Source organism: Protopterus annectens, chromosome 4.part0 (genome assembly GCF_019279795.1).
Source record: "Protopterus annectens isolate FY-2018-M chromosome 4.part0, PAN1.0, whole genome shotgun sequence".
Taxonomy (NCBI): Eukaryota; Metazoa; Chordata; order Ceratodontiformes; family Protopteridae; genus Protopterus; species Protopterus annectens.
In genome coordinates, this window is record NC_056733.1 from 1,033,782,386 (window position 1) to 1,033,801,415 (window position 19,030).

Consider the following 19,030-nt stretch of genomic DNA (forward strand, 5'->3'; position numbering starts at 1 on the left):
TACAGGGGGATGATGACCTCCCTTGATCTAGATGTGAATCCCTTCATGATCAGGTGGGCAATGTAGAAGGTTTTCCTAACTACTTTAGCAACATGAGTGTCAAACGAAAGGCTACTGTCAACCTGGGTCCCCAGATCCCTGATGACATCTTCTGTGCTCAGTGGATTGCCACCTATATGGTAGCTAGGGGTAACCTTGTTTTTCCCGAAGGGTATGACCATGCATTTCTTGGCGTTTAACTTTAGGCCATGGCTCTGGCACCAGTTATCCGTTTCTGTGAGGCCCTTCTGAAGGATATCTGTGTCAGATGTGTTTTCGACTATGGCGCCCAGTTTGCAGTCATCTGCAAACTTTGTCAGCCATAACCCTTCTGTGTTTGCTTGTACTTCAGAAAAGTAGATGCCGAACAAGAGTGGACCCAGGACTGAGCCCTGTGGGACACCACTTGTGACAGGCTTTGAGTCTGACATGGCTCCAGCAACTCTGACCCTGTGGGTTCTGTCACTTAGCCAGTTTGCAACCCATCTTGTGATGTATGGGTTTACATTCAAGCTGATGAGTTTTTCGATGATACCTGAATGGGGTATTGTGTCGAAGGCCTTTGCCAGATCGAGGTAGGCTGTATGGACTGCCTTTCCCTCATCAATGGCCTTGGTGACTGTTTCAAAAAAGTCAACCAAGTTTAAAAGGCATGATCTGCCTTTGACAAAGCCAAACTGGGTTGGATCCAAAGTCTGCAAGTTCCCTATGTCTTTATTTATGAGTTCCATTATGATCTTCTCCATGGCTTTACAGATAAGGCTTGTCAAGCTAATGGGACGGTAATTTCCAGGGTCGGTGGAGGCACCGCCCTTGTGAAGTGGGACCACAGTCGCTGTGCGCCACTCCTTGGGTACGTATCCTGAGGTGAGGCTAAGATTAAACAGCTGTCCTAACTGCGGGTTTAATTCCTCATTGAGTTCGTGGAGCACACAGCCGGGGACACCATCCGTCCCATGGATGCTGTGTTTTTGCCTTGGAGAGAGCAGTTCTCACCTGGGCGGTGGAGATGTTTGGGGGCTACAATCCTCTGGTATAGATATCTCTCCGTTTGGCCGGCAGAAGTTTGCACTGAACCTGTCAGCCAGTATGTTGGCAATGTGTGTAGGTTCAGTAATCTTCACATCATTTTGAACTAATTCTGAGCATATCTGGGAGTTTCCTCCTAGGTTTCTAACATAGCTAAAGAAGGCCTTATGATTGTCTTTTGAGTCCTTGGCGATTTTACTCTCAAAATTTGCCTTGGATGATTTTATGAGAGCTCTTAGTTTTTTACTTATAATGATCAAAGGTGTCTTACCTTTCAAGGATTTTACTCTATCTTGTAGTAGCTTCCTCCTTTTGTTATAGAGCTTATTTATGGCTGGGGTCCACCAGACTGGACGCTTGCCTTTGGTACAGAGAGTCTTAGTTTTGTTTGGGATTGCCTGATCCATGCAGTCCTATAGGTGCTGGTAGAAGGCATTTGTAAGTGATTCAGCGGTTTGAGTAATGTTTACCACTGGCTCAGGGGCCTTAAAGGAGACCACACTAGTTTTTAGAAGTGTGAAGTCGGCTTTTGAGAAGTTTTTCACTGTGGTCTTTTTGATTTCAGGTGGGGGCAGGATGAGGACCTCCAGCGAGATTAGTTTATGATCTGATCTCACCAGTGAGGGGTATACTTTTGGTGTTGAACATTTTGATCCCATGTTCATGATGATGAGATCAAGTATGTTTTCGCCTCTTGTGGGGATGGTGACTAGTTGTTCCATGGCATTTGAGTTTATGAACTCCAGGAACCTTTGGGCTAGAGTGTTTGGGCTTGAGTAGTGTTCCCAGTCTATATTAGGGTAGTTGAGGTCACCTAGTATGATGGTGTTTGGAGATACATTTATCCCCTCCAGTGTTTTCAGGAAGGCCATGTGAGGTTCCTGAGTTTGAGAGGGTGGCCTGTAACATGCTACAAATTGCAGAGCAGTCTTGCCTATGGTTAATTGCACCTGGATGGTCTCCGATGCATCATGCGTTGCCACCAACCTTGAGGTGTGGGTGTCCTTTATGAATATGGACACCCCCCCTCCTTTCTTAGTGTTGTCCGGATTTTGGGGCCGGAACGCATGATATGAGGTGAAACCTGATAGTGCTGGGGTGCTCTCAGGAGCCTTGAACCAGGTTTCTGTCACAGCACAGACATCGATGTTCTCCATACTGAGAAGGGCCTCGAAAGTGCAGCTTGAGATTGAGACTTCTGGCATTGAGCAGCATTACCCTTAGTTTTTTCCTTTTTGTGTTCTAGGGTGGTAGGTTTAGAGTTTGAGCCTTGCCTAAAAAGGCACTATGGGGTGGCAAGAGCCTTTGCCAATATCCGGAAGCCCAGGGTGACAGGTGCAAGCCGTCCCTGCAAGCAGCGTGGCTTGTCCAGCATGTCATCCCAGGCAGACAGACATTGGATCCCCTTTGAATGACACCAGAATTTAAGCCAATTATTAAAGCTGATCATCTTATCACTGTATTGTGGCATCATTCTAGGTGAAGGTAGGATACTGCTCAAGGTCAGGGTCATACCTGCCTGGGCTACATAATCAGAGAGCTCCTCAATGTCTCTTTTCATGTAGTCCAAGGAGGTACGTCTCAGGTCGTTGACACCAGCGTGGACAATGACTGAGTCGTACTTGTACCTGCTGTTGAGAGACCTGAGTGCTTGCGTTATGTGGCGGATTCTAGCGCCCGACAGGCAGCTTACTGTGACCTTCTCCTTACTCAGTCTGGTGAGCGGGACGTCAGTGTGTATGACTATGGAGTCACCAATGACGAGTGTGTCTGGCATTGTGTTTGGCCTTAAGGGCTGTGACTGTTTGACACTCTGACTGTGTGGTCTATGTGTTGCATGTGTTGGGTCCTGAGGTGGTACTTGTTTGGGTGTCTGCTTTGGTGGCCTCTGCTGTTTTGGTAGATTTTTGATCAGAGCCTCCGAGTATGTCTTTGTGTGATTATGTGTATGATTTGAAGTTGTGATGGTACTATGTGTGACTGGGTATGTAGTGTGTGTGGTTACCTTCTCCTCCTGTCTGGTCTTGCCAGTCCTATGTTGAGAGAGCTCAGCCTCCAGTTTGGCCGTATAGTTGCATCTCTCGCATGTATTTATGTTTTGTGGGAGAAGGAGAGGATTGTCTGTGTACATGAGGCAATTGTAACATTGCCTCAATATTCCCAGGTTCACCAGTTGAGCAGGAGAGGACACTAGCAACTGATCCCTCGACATACTAGAAGTAATAGATAAAAAAACTTACAGAGGACTCCGGGGGATGTGGGTTCTAGGCTGGTGGGGTACTATCTATAATAAAAGTGCTTTATCAAGGTGCAAGTACTGTAGGAGTAAGTGCTAGGCTTTACAGATAGAGAATAGTCTACTTGGGAATCAAGTAGAGATGAACTTTTTAGTTATAGGATACGCTGGTTAGATCAGCAGTACAGTTCGAGGAAGGTAGTTTTAAGGGAAAATTTGAAGAGTGGAATTTAGGTAGCCCGAATAGTTTAACCTTGTTTAACCGCCGCTGCTCTTGTGTGCAACAGTGGCAACTCTGCGCTAAATCGCGCTAACGCGTGCTTTATAGCAGGGGGCTGGAAAAAACAGGAAATGACCCAAAATGGCCAACAAATTACTAGTTGCTGTCTCTAACCACTCCTCTGAGGACAAACAAGCAGCTCAGTACTCCCCACTCCCACTGGTGAGTAAAGAAACTACCTCTGGCCACACAAGAAAATGGAGGAACACAGGAACCAAATACAAAGCCCAGGGATCAGCAAAATCTGATCACTGGAACAACTAGCTAGGAAAGTTTAGGGAAGGAGAAGTTAACCCAGAGGCTCCCTTCACTCTGGAATAAAATCCCAGTCCAGGGTAGGAAGAGTCCCTCATTGACTCTCTTCAAGAGGAATCTTGATGAGTGGATGGGAGATAGTAGGTTTACCCCAGGTATCACTTCTGTGTCACTGTTAGACAGAGGCACAGTATACTAACCTCGAAAAAGGGCATAGCAAAATTCATTTAAAATGGGTGGCGAAAGCCAAACACACTCTGACTAGGCTTATAAATGCCCTAGGGCAGATAGCCTAGTATGAACCTATGAACCTATTTCTTTGATGTCTTGTGGACTGGTGAGCAGGTTGTTTCTGGCTCTTATGAAGGGTATCTGACTATCTTCTTTATCTTTCAGTCATTGCCTTGCAACCTAATATGGTTTCTTTGTGCCACCTACTGAGTCACTTTCCTCACCTTGTTCTTTGCAATTGCAACTCCCTTCTTAGCTTCTTTGTTAATGAACCAGTATTCCTTCTTAGCCTGGTCCATCTTTTCTATCTCCCACTTTTTCATGCATTCCTTTCTTTCTTTTAATGACTTTCTGGACTTCTGCCTTCCACCACCAGCTTTTCTTATGTACCTTATTTCCATACCTGGCTCAGCCACATATCTGTTCTGTAGTCCTCACACATGCTATTTTGAGGCACTGCCATTTTTCTTCAACTCCACCTATTTCCTCCTCTTCTTGGGTGCTAGAGACCTGAGTAATTCCTTGAACTGCTGTACTTTCTCTCCAGTCAACTTCCAGGTCTTCAGCCTGGTCTCTCTTGACCATAAGGCCTTCTCTGACCACTGCTTGCAGCTGAATGTGACAACCAGTTGTTTATTTTGAGGTCAGACTGTTTCACTGGGGATGACTTTGCATTCACTGATTCTACCCCAGTGTCGTTTCCATACTAGGAGAAAGTCTGCCTGAGGTGCATGTTGGCCACTTTTTTAGGTGGTCTTGTGACCCTCAATCTTTCTGGACCATATGTTGGCTACTATCAAGTGATTTGCCAGACAAAAGTCTAGACTGGCCTCACCCATGTGGACCCAGGCAGGTCTCATATCTTGTTCTGTCTGTCCTGACATGTGCATTCAGGTCACCCATTGTCAAAACCAATTCAGGTCATCCTGCTCTACCTAGTAGGTCCTCCAACTGCAGTCTGAATTCACTCGTTTCCTCCCTGTCACAACCCTGCTGTGGGGCTTAGGCTGAGATTATAAATACTGCTCTATCATTACACTGGAATATGACTGCAATGACTCTGTCAGTAGTTCTGATGAGATCCTTCACTGCCTTCTGAGGCCTCTCTCTCACCGCAATTCCCACACCATTTCTAGCCTGTCCTTCTCCTGAGTAGTAGACTCTGGATCCCAAGCCAAGTGTCTTTGCTGTACTGCCCTTCCATCTTGCCTGTTATGTACATAGTATGTCCAGCCTCCTCTGTACCACAATGTCATCCACTTCCAAGCTGCATCCTGTCAGTGAACCTACACTGAGTGTAGCAATTCTTAGTTCATGTTTGGCAGGTTAATTGGTTTTACATCCAGCTTTTGCTCAACAGAGCTATCCCAGGTAACCCAGGCTGGGCAACTAGACACCGGCCGGCCAAGTAGCTTATTAACCCTGGGCTGCTGGGCTTTATGGTGAGCATACACTGGCCAATAGGGGCACATACACCCCCCAAAAATTAGCATGGGTCCCTGGCATAGGTTGGATTAGGCCAGATCCTCAGCCCACTTATCACCAGCAAATACCTATGTCCATTTGACAACATTAGTTGTCATAACCAAATCATGTAGAGCCATATTTTACACAGTTAAGTGGCAAGCCCTGTCATGGCACATAGTCTGTGATACGTGTTCTCCTATCTTGAGGATACTGTGCACCACAGTAGATTCCCAAAGTGGCTGGTCTGTGCAACTGTTCCTCATAGGGCAGCAAGTAGAGTCTGTGCTGCTGCCCATAGCTCCATTCATTGGTCACTTTGAGATGGAAACACTCAGTATGTTTTTTTGGAGGTGGCAAGAACTCCACAGAGACACAGGGAGAACATGCAAACTCCTAACAGGCAATGGCCAGGATTGAACCTTGTACTTTGTGCATGGGAGGCAAAGACCTTAATCATTATGCCAACTGATCAACTCAGCTGAGTTTCAAGGTATTACTACTCAGTGGCAGGAACTTAAACAAAAAGTGAAACTCCCCCACCTTGTAGAATATAAACATCTGTGTAGTTACCAAGGCATGGTTTAAAGTTGAAAAGTGTACCCTAGCAGTGAAAGGTTTCAGTGCCTTCCACACTTTTAAACCAGTAGCTGCACAGACAAGGACTAAAGGTGGAGGTTTCTTGATATACATAAATAAAAAGCATACCTCCAGGATCATTAAAATGGATGATGCACTGGAATTTCTCCACATGCAGGTCACCATAGATAAAATCCCATACAATATCCAAGGAAGATCAGGTCACTCATAGCGCATACTTAAACCTACTGGAGGCACTCACCATCCAACCTAACAACTTACTCATGTGGGACTTTAATTACCCTTCTATAGACCAGGAATCCTACATGGCCCCAAATCTGCAGGCACAGAGATTTCTGGACTTTGTATATACAAACACCCTGAACCAGTTAATGCATACGCCCACTAGAGGTTCCAATATACTGAAACTCATACTTACAAATATAGAAGAATGCTGCAGCACCCCAATGTCACATCCTCCTTGGGCTGCAGCACCCCAATGTCACATCCTCCTTGGGCTGCACCACTCCAATGTCACATCCTCCTTGGTAAGCTCAGACAATAAAGCTGTCTCTGAAATCAAAATCAGCTTGGTAACCCCAGTAAACGTAGTTAAGAGTTAGGAACTATTCCAAGGCAAGCTACCTTTTATTAAGCAATAGTTTGTCAAAATTCATTGCCTCTCCAAACCCAGAGAACTCAGCACCCTATGCAGAAGTGTTCAAAGAAACTCTGTACAACCATGTGAATTGGCTGCAGTACCTTTCAGAAGTAAGCCTAAAACTAACTCCAAACACAAAGCACCCTGGGACATATGAGATTAAGCAGGTTATACAACAAAAGGGAAAAATATGGCTAAAATCAGGAAGTTTACCTCCCCATAATAATAAGAACTCTCCCATCAAGATAAATAGGCAGCTAAGAGGGCTAATTAAGAGTAATAAAGCCAGTTTTGAGGTCAAGATAGCCTCCCAGCCAAAAGACAACCATTAGACCTTCTTCAGCTGTGTAAGAAACCTCAAAGGCAGCACACACCAGTGTGCTGAAGTGGTGGTTAATGGTGCCACATTTACTAAAGAGGAGATACAGTGAATCTGCTGGTTGGCAAATTCAGTTCCAGTTTTACCCCCCACTCACCCCTAACCACCTGCCAAGTAATACCTTCAAACATAACCCATCCAAGTATAAACAGAGAGTGTGTCCTAGCTGCATTCAGTAAAGCCAAGAACACAAGCCTCAATGGGCCCAGATAATATTCCAGGATGCCTCCTGAATAGTCTAAAATATGGCCTATCAGAACCACTGGAGTTACTATTTAATTATAGTCTTAAAAGAGGCTTTGTGCCCTGAGAATGGATGACTGCAATAGTCATCCCTCTTTACAAGGGAGGACCATTAACAGATCCCGGAAACTGCAGCCCCATTAGTCTGACTAGTCTTATATGCAAAGCCATGGAAATGATAAACAAAGACATAGGAGACCTTCAGACACTGGATACATCCCAGTTTGGCTTTGTCAGAGTAAGGTCATGCCTACTGTCAATGAAGGTCACTTAGGTTAAGGTAGGCATTTGATACAATACCCCACTCTGGCATTGTTAAACTTATGGAATTAGGCATAACCCCCCTATATAACACTCTGGATAGACACCTGGCTCACAGATAGGTCCCAGGAAGTTAGGATTAGTGAGACCACTTCCTCAAAGAGGCCAGTCAACATGGAGTCCCTCAGGGATCTGTACTGAGCCCACTCCTCTTTGGCATCCACTTCTCAGAAGTCAAGACCAATATTAAAGGCTTCTGGCTGATCAAGTTCTCAGATGATTGCAAACTGTGAGCAGTCATAGAATCCCCCAAAGCCACTAACATCTTATCACACACAAATGACTGGTGCCAAAGCTGTGGCTTAAAACTCAATTCCAAGATTATAGTAACATTATACTTCCTTTTAGGAAGTCAGCCACCCAGGAAACTATGTCATCAATAAAACACCCCTAAGAGTTGACCCATTATAGTCAAGGAACTGGGGACACATGTAGACAGTAACCTGGCCTTCGACTAACATGTATCCAAGGTAGTAAGGAAATCCTTCTATATTGCTCAATGTATAAGTAAGTGTATGTCATCTAGGTCCAAGGAAGTGACTGTACCACTATAATCTGCCACATCAGACCCATCATTGAATATAGTGCCCCTTCAGTATGTACCTGACCAGACACATGCAGCAAATGGAACACCCATAAAGGTTCCTTACCAAAAGAAGGCAGGGCATAAACATAACATTGTATGCGGATAGCCACAAAGCCCTATCTATATAGCCAGTCTCCTACAGACTACTGAGAGGTGATCTATGCCTGGCATACAAGGCATCCCTGGAGCTTGCTCAGATGAACCTTTTACACAGCCGCAAAACAAATGGCATCAGAACTACTAGATCTAAAGACCTAAATTTCCCTTGTAATGTAAATAGGACATGTTGGAGAGACAGAAATGTATCTCAGAGAATTCCCTTTCTCAGGAACAGGTTCCCCAGCCATGTGAAACAAAGTCCCTCCCTTACCCTATTTAAGCAGAACTTGGACCATGGGATAGGAAATCAAAAATTCACCCCTGGTCTGGTGCCACATCTCTGATGGACAGAGGCAGTCAGTAAATCATGTTATAACCAACAATCACCCCATACATAAATGTCTAAACCATATAATTTGTGGGACACATTTGGGTTATACGGCTAGGCTTATAAAAGCCCTAATGGTCATTAGCATAGTATACATCTATGAACCTATGAGCTGTATGAAGACAGAACTTTGTTGGGACAATCAAGTCCTATGCTCCTCTCTCTCTCCTCTCATCTCCTCTCAGTCAGTGACTGCAGATGTCTCAGACTTTAATCACATAGTCAAGGTACAGGGAATATGATGGCAGCATCACAGATGCAAGCATTTCAACCTGAAAGAGATGTTGACTGTTTACAGAACTCTTTCAGTGGTGACGGCCAAACACTGCTGTGATGGACTTAAATAGGGAAGAACAATATTCTACTCCTTTTGCAGACTGTCCATGATTGCTTGGGACGTATCAATTCAGCAGTACTTATTTCTTTAGGCAACTTATATTCCTTCACAGCAAAACACTGCAGCAGACCAGGATTAGACTCTCATGAATGGAGGTTTCACCACGAGGGCTTCCTACAAGTAATCCACCAGGTGAGAATCTCCCAGACAGATTTGTTTGACTTCATTCTACACAGACAACTGAAACAGTTCTTTTTCAGGAAACCTTACAAAGTGGCCTGTAAGACAGATGCCTTTTCAATCCCCAGATGGAGACGTTTCTTTATGCCTTCCCCCTCTTCCTTTTAAAGTCTTTCAAAAGATCAGGGAAGACTTATCAATGATGTTACTGGTGACTTCCTTTTTGTTCTCATGCAACTAGCCAGGGAATATTACCTAAAGTGTCATCACAGAGTCGATTTGATGACACTAGCCAGGGAATATTACCTAAACTGTCATTACAGAGTTGATTCAATGACACTAGCCAGGGAATATTACCTAAACTGTCATCACAGAGTAGATTCGATGACACTAGCCAGGGAATATTACCTAAACTGTCATCACAGAGTCGATTCAATGACACTAGACAAGGGATATTTGATTTGTTTCAGTATTTGGTATTGTTTATTTATTTATTTAACATTTGTTTACCGGGAAAGTCCAACTTAGAACAAAGCCAATTTTCAGCGGAGGCTTGGGGAGAAACACTCCAGATGCATGTCTTTGTAACGTGGGAGGAAACCGAAGTACCTGGAGAAAACTCACACGAATGCAGCGAGAACATGCAGACTCAGCACAGAAGGCACTCCAGCTGAGAATCGAACTGGAGAACCTCTTGCTGTGAGGCAACAATGCTACCGCTGCACCACTGCATCATCCCCCTGCCGTATTGCAGTCTTACTATATGGATTATATGCTTTTAACCCCTTTTAGGTGTTTTTTTTCCTTTAGGATGTGTAACAGGTATTAACAAAGTTAAGAAAACCTGGTACTAGAAAATTATATTTATCCAAATGGAAAAGATTTTCTTTTTGTTGCCAGAAATACAGAACATGACACATGTCAAGCAGGTGTACCTCTTAATTCTGCCATACTATACCCTCCAATAAAGGTGCATCTCTGTCATTTTAGCCATTCTGCCATTTGCTCCATCTCCATTTTTAAAGTGGGGGAGGGATTACATATCATACCACCAAGAAAAAGATGGCTCTTTCTTGGGATTTGAATTTTACTTTAGAAAAACTAATTCTACCTTCCTTTGAACCTAAAGCCTGATCTCTGTAGTTTACAACTTGGAAGACTGTCTTGCTGCTAGACTTATTTCTACCAGATGGTTATCTGAATTCTATGCTCTTCAGCCTCTTTTGATTTTTCACAAGGACAAAATGATTTTCAGTGCCAGTCTTGCCATTATGCCTGGAGTTGTCTCTGAATTTACTCTTAATTGAATTGACCAGTTTCTTGTTTTCTACCATGATATTACAAACAAGAGAGATAAATAATTCTTCATTCTTTGTATGTTCATAGACCAATATTATTTGGACAAGACTAAAGACCAGAAAATCTGATCAACATTCTATCTGTCATGATGATAAGCAAAAGGGACAGCTAGCTTATCAACTATTTCTAGATGTCTTTTTCTTTCCCTTCTCTTCTGCCTTTCTAGCCATGCTAACAATTGTTCTGTTTGGGTCAAGGTTCATTCTAACAGTGTAGTTGTCACATATGGGGCTTTTTGGAAGGGTGTGGAACTCCAAATCTATTTTGGAAGCAGCTACATGGTCCTCTGTTTATACATTTACCACACATTGCAAACTGGATTTTGTTTACAGAGCCAAAACAGGCTTTGCTAGAGCTGTTATTTGGGGAATTCTAGGCTCTACTCTTTCTTTATTTAGGCTTTTTGGGCTTTGGTAATCACCCCATATGTAATGGCTACTTGCAACATTGATGCAATGAATATAGTGTAGTTGTGTATTTAACTTACCATAACAGATGTTCACATAGATCAGTGTTGTGGTACCAAGACCCCCACTCCATCCCTCTAAACAGTCCCTTCCTTGGCCATGGTGTGAGATCCTCTTTTTTCTCTTTTGACAAGACTTCACCTGTAGCAGTGGGCTTCAGCCTCCCTTTCTGGGACAAGAAAGTTCTCAGTTTTGACATGTCCATATGTTCTCTTATACTGGCACATCCACTTCTGCTAGGGGCAAATATATGGTCCACAAGGAAGGTATCTGAAGCTTTGTAGACTGGCCAGGTTGTGGTATTCTTGGCAAGATAAGTACCATATGTAATTACTACTGCAACATTGATCTATGCAAACATTTTCTGTTATTTTAAGTTAAGTACACAACTGTACTATTTGTCTTTCTGCCCCTTTCCATGATTGCCAAGTGCCTAGTAAAAATTAAAAAGAGGAAAAGCACAGCTCATTGTAGTAACATTTTTCTTGTTAAGGCAAGTATGATTCTCCTTCCCTGCTCTTATAGCACAAGGAGTCCCAATGGACGTTGCTAGCAGTAATGAACCTTCAGACTCAATTGGGAGGGACCCTTTATGGCAAATTCTGAGGAATCTTGGGTTGAGAGCCTGCATGATTTCAAGTGAAAGCCCCAAATGTATCTGCTGTGCTTTAGGTTCATGTGTAGGAAGCCTTGAATGGTTTCCCAATGAAAGCCTGTACCTTAGTATCTGCCTACTTCTTTTTTCCCTGGGGCAGCCATTAAATTCAGTCTGATCCAGTAAGACTACTTTCCAGTCTTCTAGCTTAATCCATAAAACCGGGGGAAGCTATTTTGCATAATATTGATGTGCACAGCTAAGAAACTATGCCAACAGAACCAAGAACATCAAACTCCTGTAATTGTTTGTTCCCTTTACGTTAGGAAAACATATTAGGTCAATAATGAGATACCAAAAATACTTTCTGTATTAGAATTATTTCAGACATTACAATTGATAAAATGTATTTCTGTCTTTCAGACCAGAAACACGTTTACAGCAGCTGAATACTGCAAGCCAGATAAGGCTCATAGTGCTGCTTTGTTATGAAACAAAGGAATACTGTAATTTGCCCTTGTTCTGTTACATGTTCCTTTATGAATATAATCTTGTTTGACTCTGCAAAGATGAAGTCATAAGAAAGTACAAGATATTAAAAAGAAATTTTCCAGAATTTTGCTTAATGTACAAAAAGCCTGTAGTTCTGACATGCTTAGCTTGTCTAAGTTTGCAAGTCTAGTTTAGATTTGCTGGTAATCTTGTCTGAAAATAAATGTTTAGCCTCAAATTGCTTTTTTGTATTAGTGGATTTACTAATGATGGATTGTAATAAGGAACCAATGGCATCCTCAGCCTGTTTTTCTACAGGATACTAACATATGATCGTATCTACCTATCATAAATGCAGATACAGGAAGAGAAAGCAGTAGCAAAACAAAAAGAAAGATCAGATCTCAGCTCAGACCACAGATGAATTTTTGATTTTTCCCCTCCACTGGTCCAGTCTGCACTTGAATAGATTTTGGGAAGGGCTTTGCTTCACATGGCTGTGAAGCCTAAGTGAGTGTGGATTCTCTGAGATCCATAACTGTTCCTCAAAACATGTCCTATTTAAGTCACAAGCAAAGTTTAAATCCTTAGACCTAGTAATTCTGGTGCTTTTCATTTTGTGGCTATGCAAAAGTTCCATTAGAACAAGATCCAAGAATGCCTTGTATGCCAGGCATAAATCATCTCTCAGCAGTTTGTAGGAAACAGAATATAGACATAGGGCTTTCTGGTTATCTGCATAGGATATTGTGTTTATGACATGTATTCTTTTTGTGAGGAACAACTGTGGACTTTCCAGTTGTTGCATGTGACTAGTCAGATACATAGTGAAGGGAGCATTAGACTCAGTGATGGGTCTGATGATGGCTGAGTACAGTGGCACAATAACTTCCCTGGAGCTAGATGTCATGGCTTTGTTTATACAAATGGAATGTAGTACAAGTGTCAACTAAAGTATTTCATTATTAGATGCATGTACTGTGAGTCTAAGTTCTCAAAGGGAGTTTCCCCTTGAGATAAGAAGCTAATAAAGTAATATTTTTTGATCCTACAGAGCATTGATGATATGCTGTATGGTCTAGTACAATAAATGGTAAAATAATCTCAACCAAACAGCAGGAACAGTGAGAGGAAAAATACACAAGGTAATCTTTGATTGTCATGCAGACAGGAACTGATATAGCAAAAATAGACTAATTCTCATTGGCTGTCGTGTTCAAAGACAGCAGGCAAAAAAAAGTTTGCTTTTTTGCCGTGTAAAGTTTAGCTATGAATTGGTTAAAAAATCTCTAAGCAATAGGTCCCATGTGAGTTTGTCAAGTGATCCTTGTTCTGAGTTGCCCAAGGAAGAAGGATAAAAAAATGTCATAATTTAAGTCAATATTCTGCCTGACAATGTTTTTCAGCATTGTAACCCCTCTGGTAAAGACTGAACTATATCTGGAAAGTTTAAAAAGAAAATAATCCATTCTACATTTCTTTTTGCAAGAGAAAGACTGTGTGCCATGAATCCTATAGCAACGGACAGAATTATCCATACACAGGAACAGACTTTTGAAGAATGCATTCCATTCTGTGTGAAAAGCAGATCTTCTTAACTTTCAGGTTGCCTGTTTTCAACAAAAGAGAGAAGAGAAAAAATTAAGTTTTGCACAAAAGGTGACTGATTTTAACAAAGTTTTCTTTCTTTTCACAAGTTCTAGCTGCAGTGACATTTTAAAACAATCATATTTAAACTGGTTTTAATTCAAAATGTATTGGTATGCAAACTCAATACAGTAATGCAGATCGGTTAGATGTTGGCAGTAAGCCAATGTAACATATTTATTTTCATTTACTGTCTGAATATTGTGTGGATGCTTTATCTATTTCTGATGTTATACTGTTCTCTTAATGATAGAAATTCAGTCACAGAGTGTTGTAAAATGTATTTTATTGTGAAAGCTAATGTGTTCTGACATTTTTGACAAAGGCATGTGCAGAGCTGTGCACAAATAAATATAAATGCACACAAGCATGAATAAAACAAAATTGCACAAATACATCCAGACTGTGTTGCATGATATTTCTTTCTTATAAGTATACCCCACCCATACATTGCAGAGAGAACAACCTGAGGTTAATGCAAGCATCTTTAGGTTTTATTTCATATAGCATTTTAATGCTGAAGATTTCATAAAGAAAATGTAAGTTGCTTCTCCAGGTTAATATTTTTAATGAGCTTTAAACCATAGAATTTAATTGCAAAAATGCAGTAACAGAAGACTGTTAGGATAATGATAACTGGAATCCAGGCATATTTAAGATATTATTTTCTGATAAATGTGCATTATGTGAAAATAAACAGTTAACAAAATGTTTTGGCTGGTCTGGAAGATGCAGTAATGAAAAAGGTATTTTGTATATCTAAATGGACCCTAGATATGCAGAAGTATGCCCAATTTTGATTTGTTGCATTTCTTCAAGACAAAGCTGAAAGTATTCAGATTTCTTTATAAAAGGTGATTTTTTTACATACTGCATTTGTTCATAGGAAAATAATCAACAAATGTGTTGCATTTTTATACTAATATGCTAGCGGAACACTTTATATACACAGAAGGTGATCTGCGGGCTTTCAATACCAGAATATTAAAGTATGCAACTTGATATGGTCAAAGACCAGTTTACTCAAAATAACATAATTTGCCAAGGGGGAAGCACATATGTAAGTGTAAATTCTTTATTTTTTAAACACCTTTATTGAATTATCACTTGTGACATAGGCAAATTTACATCTATATAAAAGTAATCAAACTGTATTAACAAGTTCACATTTACAAACATTATACTTCACACATATTGCTAAATATCATATAACCTAAGCAACGTTATATAAATTATTCAATTCCTGCCTTTTTTTAAACAAGGAACATCTTTATTAAACAATCACTTACAACATAGGCAATCATACTTTTATATAAATGAAAACAAACCACACCAACACAATCCTAGTTGCAAGCATTTTAATCACAAACCATACTGACACACTCCCATTTGCAAACATTATACATCACTTATAAATTAGCCAATCATTTTAAGTCAAACACTACACTGCTCATTTAAGTCCTGCCTTATTTTAAAACTCATTCCTCCCCGAATGTATTGTTCCCACAATTCTCATTTTCTTTCTATGTAGTTTGCCACTACCCTTTTCTAAAGATCTCAATCACAGTTGTTTTATCTCTGTTACTATATTCACTACTTCTAGTATAGTTGTTTTAGATTTTGATTTCCATTTGATACTAATTGCTTTTCTGGCAGCCACCATAATTAAACACAACAAGGCCTTACCATTTCTAGGCAATTCCAATTCTGTATCATAGCTCAAATCATTTCCCTCATCACACCAATCTGACCACCCAGCATCTCCAACAGTGCATCCCGCAGGGAATCATTAAAGTCCACCAACTCACTGCACTCCCAGAAAATATGTTCCCAATTACCACATCCCCATCACAACTCCTTACATTTGCTGTCTACCTGAGGAAAAATTCCCTGGAATCTACTAAGGGTGTAAAAAATATCTATGTAAATAATTCCAAGCAAAAATCCAAACCTTCTAGATTTTGTTGCATATTTAGGAGACATACAGACATGCATATATTTTCCCATTGTTTCTTTGTGAATTCCTTATCCAAACTCTCTTCTTAATCCTTTTGAACCTTGTCTGATTGATTATTAATAGTTATCATGCAATATTGTATATGCTATACTAATTATTCCTTTTTTAATGGCAGCTTCTGCTCTAGATTCTACTAAAAACTCTATCAGTGATGGTCTTTCATTTAGGACCCTCTATTTCTTTCTCTTTGCCTATACTCTAATATCATTTCTTGATAGGAAGTCAATCTCTAACCTGCAGACCAAATTAATTCTTGGTGTCTCCCCATTCTGTCATCTTTCCCGCTCTAGTTATTTTCTCCCCATACCTTAGCTTCTTTGCTAGTTTTCTCCAATACATTTCAGCTCTCTCTTACCTATTGTCTATATCCCTAATTGCAGTCATCCCTATTGGCAGAAACTCCATTCTTCATTCGCATGTTGGCTTAGTTCTAAGGATACTTCTACGTTATAGATATAATATTCTGTATGATTATTGTTTTGCCCCTTAAAGGCTTGCATCTAAAATCCCAGTCTCTCCTTGTTTCTTGAGCTTCCTTCCTTCCTGTTTCATCATCACCCTGTTCCACTTTGAATTACAGTTTTCTTATTGTGCTATGTATGGGAGCCTTAACTATCTAGCTCTGAAATACCTCTTCAAATCAGATAATCCCAATCTGCCATGTTCTGTTGGAAGAATCAGCTTATCCCACTTCACTCTTGCTGTCCTCCCCTCCCAGATTATTAATTGCTACCATAGCTTCTCTGGTTGATACAAAGACACCTGACCTGTGTATAAGACTAATGGGACTAAAAACAGTTTAACTGTTTGCATCTTACTATCCATATGCATATAACAAAGCTTCAATTTTGTTGAAGCACAAAATTCACGAAAAGAGAGACCACAGCAGAAGTCCGTGAAAATAAGAAATGATGCAAATGTAACGAAAATGTATACCAATGAGTACAAAATAATGTTAGAACTCTCTTTATTACACGAGCACAGTTTGTTCATGGTCTTTTGGGAGTTAAAGCTTCAATTTTCTCAGTTTTTGTATTATCTTTTATTTAGTCTCTTCCCACATATCCTTAGCTGCCACACCAGAATCATTTTTAATCCATACTCCTAAATACTTCATTTTATCATGTCTCCATAAATACGGATATTACTGAACCGATTTATATGTGGGTACATAATGTACTACTATTGCCTTTATTATAGCTTCATTAATTTTGTTTCCCCAAAAGATTTGAAACCATCTCAAAATGTTCCACAACACTCTAATGTCTCTTTCTGGTTTTGTCAGGTATAAAATGTTCCACAACACTCTAATGTCTCTTTCTGGTTTTGTCAGGTATAAAATGTTCCACAACACTCTAATGTCTCTTTCTGGTTTTGGCAGGTATAAAATGTTCCACAACACTGTAATGTCTCTTTCTGGTTTTGGCAGGTATAAAATAATATCATCTACAAATAGAGCAGCTTTTCTTGACTACCCTACCAATTATATCCTTGAATTTCTGAGTTCCTTATTTTCTTTGCCAGTGGTTCTAAATGTAATGCAAATAACAAAGGGAAGACAGGACACCCCTGCCTGCTTCCTCTGCTCAAGCAGAAATTATCAGAGAGGACCCCAGTCACTTTAATCTTTGCCTCCAATTGCTCATATATCTTCCTAATCAACCTTATAACTTTTTTTGGAAATGCAAATGCTTCCATTGTCCTGCTCATAAAGTCCCAGCTTACTCTGTCAAATGCTTTCTCTGCATCAAGGCCCGCCAATAACAATGGTATTTTCTTACATTCTGCTTCCCTCTGGGTCATCATTGTTCTGTTAATGTTTTCAAATGTTTGCCTCCCCTCCACAAAACCACATTGATCCATATCTATCAACTGTGGCATTGCTTTTGCCATTCTTCTATCCATTGTAGACATGAACACATTATAATCATAGTTTAGTATTGAAATGGGTCTGTATGAAGCTGGATCTGATGGATCTTTACTCTCTTTAGGTATTACTGTTATCACCGCTTTCTTCCAGGGTGTTGGTACTTCTCTTCCTCTTAAAATACTGTTAAACAAAACCTTCCAGATATTTATCAGTTTTTCCCTCCTGGCTTCCAAACTTCCACAGGAATACCATCTATTCCTGGGGACTTTCCTGTGGACTGATTATACATCACCATTTTTATCTCATCTCCTCTTATCTTAACCATTAGTAACTGAGCCTCATTTAACACTAGCCTTGGCATATTTGGATCTTCCATAAACATTTCCATTTGTATCTTTTCTTGATTTCCATATTTCTCTGCTTTGTACCAAATTTCTAAGAATTTCTGAAATATTTCTAATACCTTTTACAGGATCTTTTATTACCTTCCTTGTTATAGGCTCCCTAAGCTTGGCAACAGTCCTTTCTACTTACTGTTGCCTGAGTCATTGTGCTAAAACGTTTTGTGGTCTAGTGTTATTAAAAATCAGTTGCTTAACAGCAGTCTTTCTAAACTCATGCATATTATCCAGGTAATCCCTTATTTTCTGTTTAGCATTCTGCAGTTGCTCCTCTTCTTGTTCTGTGAGATTCCCCCTATCTGCAATACTTTAACATTGGTCAGTCCCTCTAAATAAGTCTTGTTACTTCTTAACCATAGCACCGTTTCTTTTATTTCCACACTAATTTTAAACTCCACCTTTATTTTATCTCACTCCCTAGCTATATTTTCAGAAGACATTTCTATTATCTTGAATAGCTCCTGAATAATCTCCACTACCCATTCCTTAAATTCATCTCTTTTCAACAGATAGGTGGGAAAGCACCAGTTTCTCATTTTTATTTCACTGCCCTGTGATTTCATTTTATTTTAGTCATTATTGGCACATGATCTAAAATAGTTATTGGGTGCGTATCAAGACCTTCAGTTAAATGCACATGTTCCTGTGAAATGTAAATTCTGTCTAGCCTAGCCCAGTTTTTATATACTGGGGAATGATATGTAAATTCACTCCAAACTCTTATTTTATTTTTTTATTTATTTTATTTATTTATTTAACATTTGTTGACTGGGAAAGTCCGACTAGGTTCCACAGATCCTGTTTTCAGTGGAGGCCCGGGGAGAAATGCTCCAGAAGAATGTCTTTAGAATGACATGCTTAATAATGTCTTATTA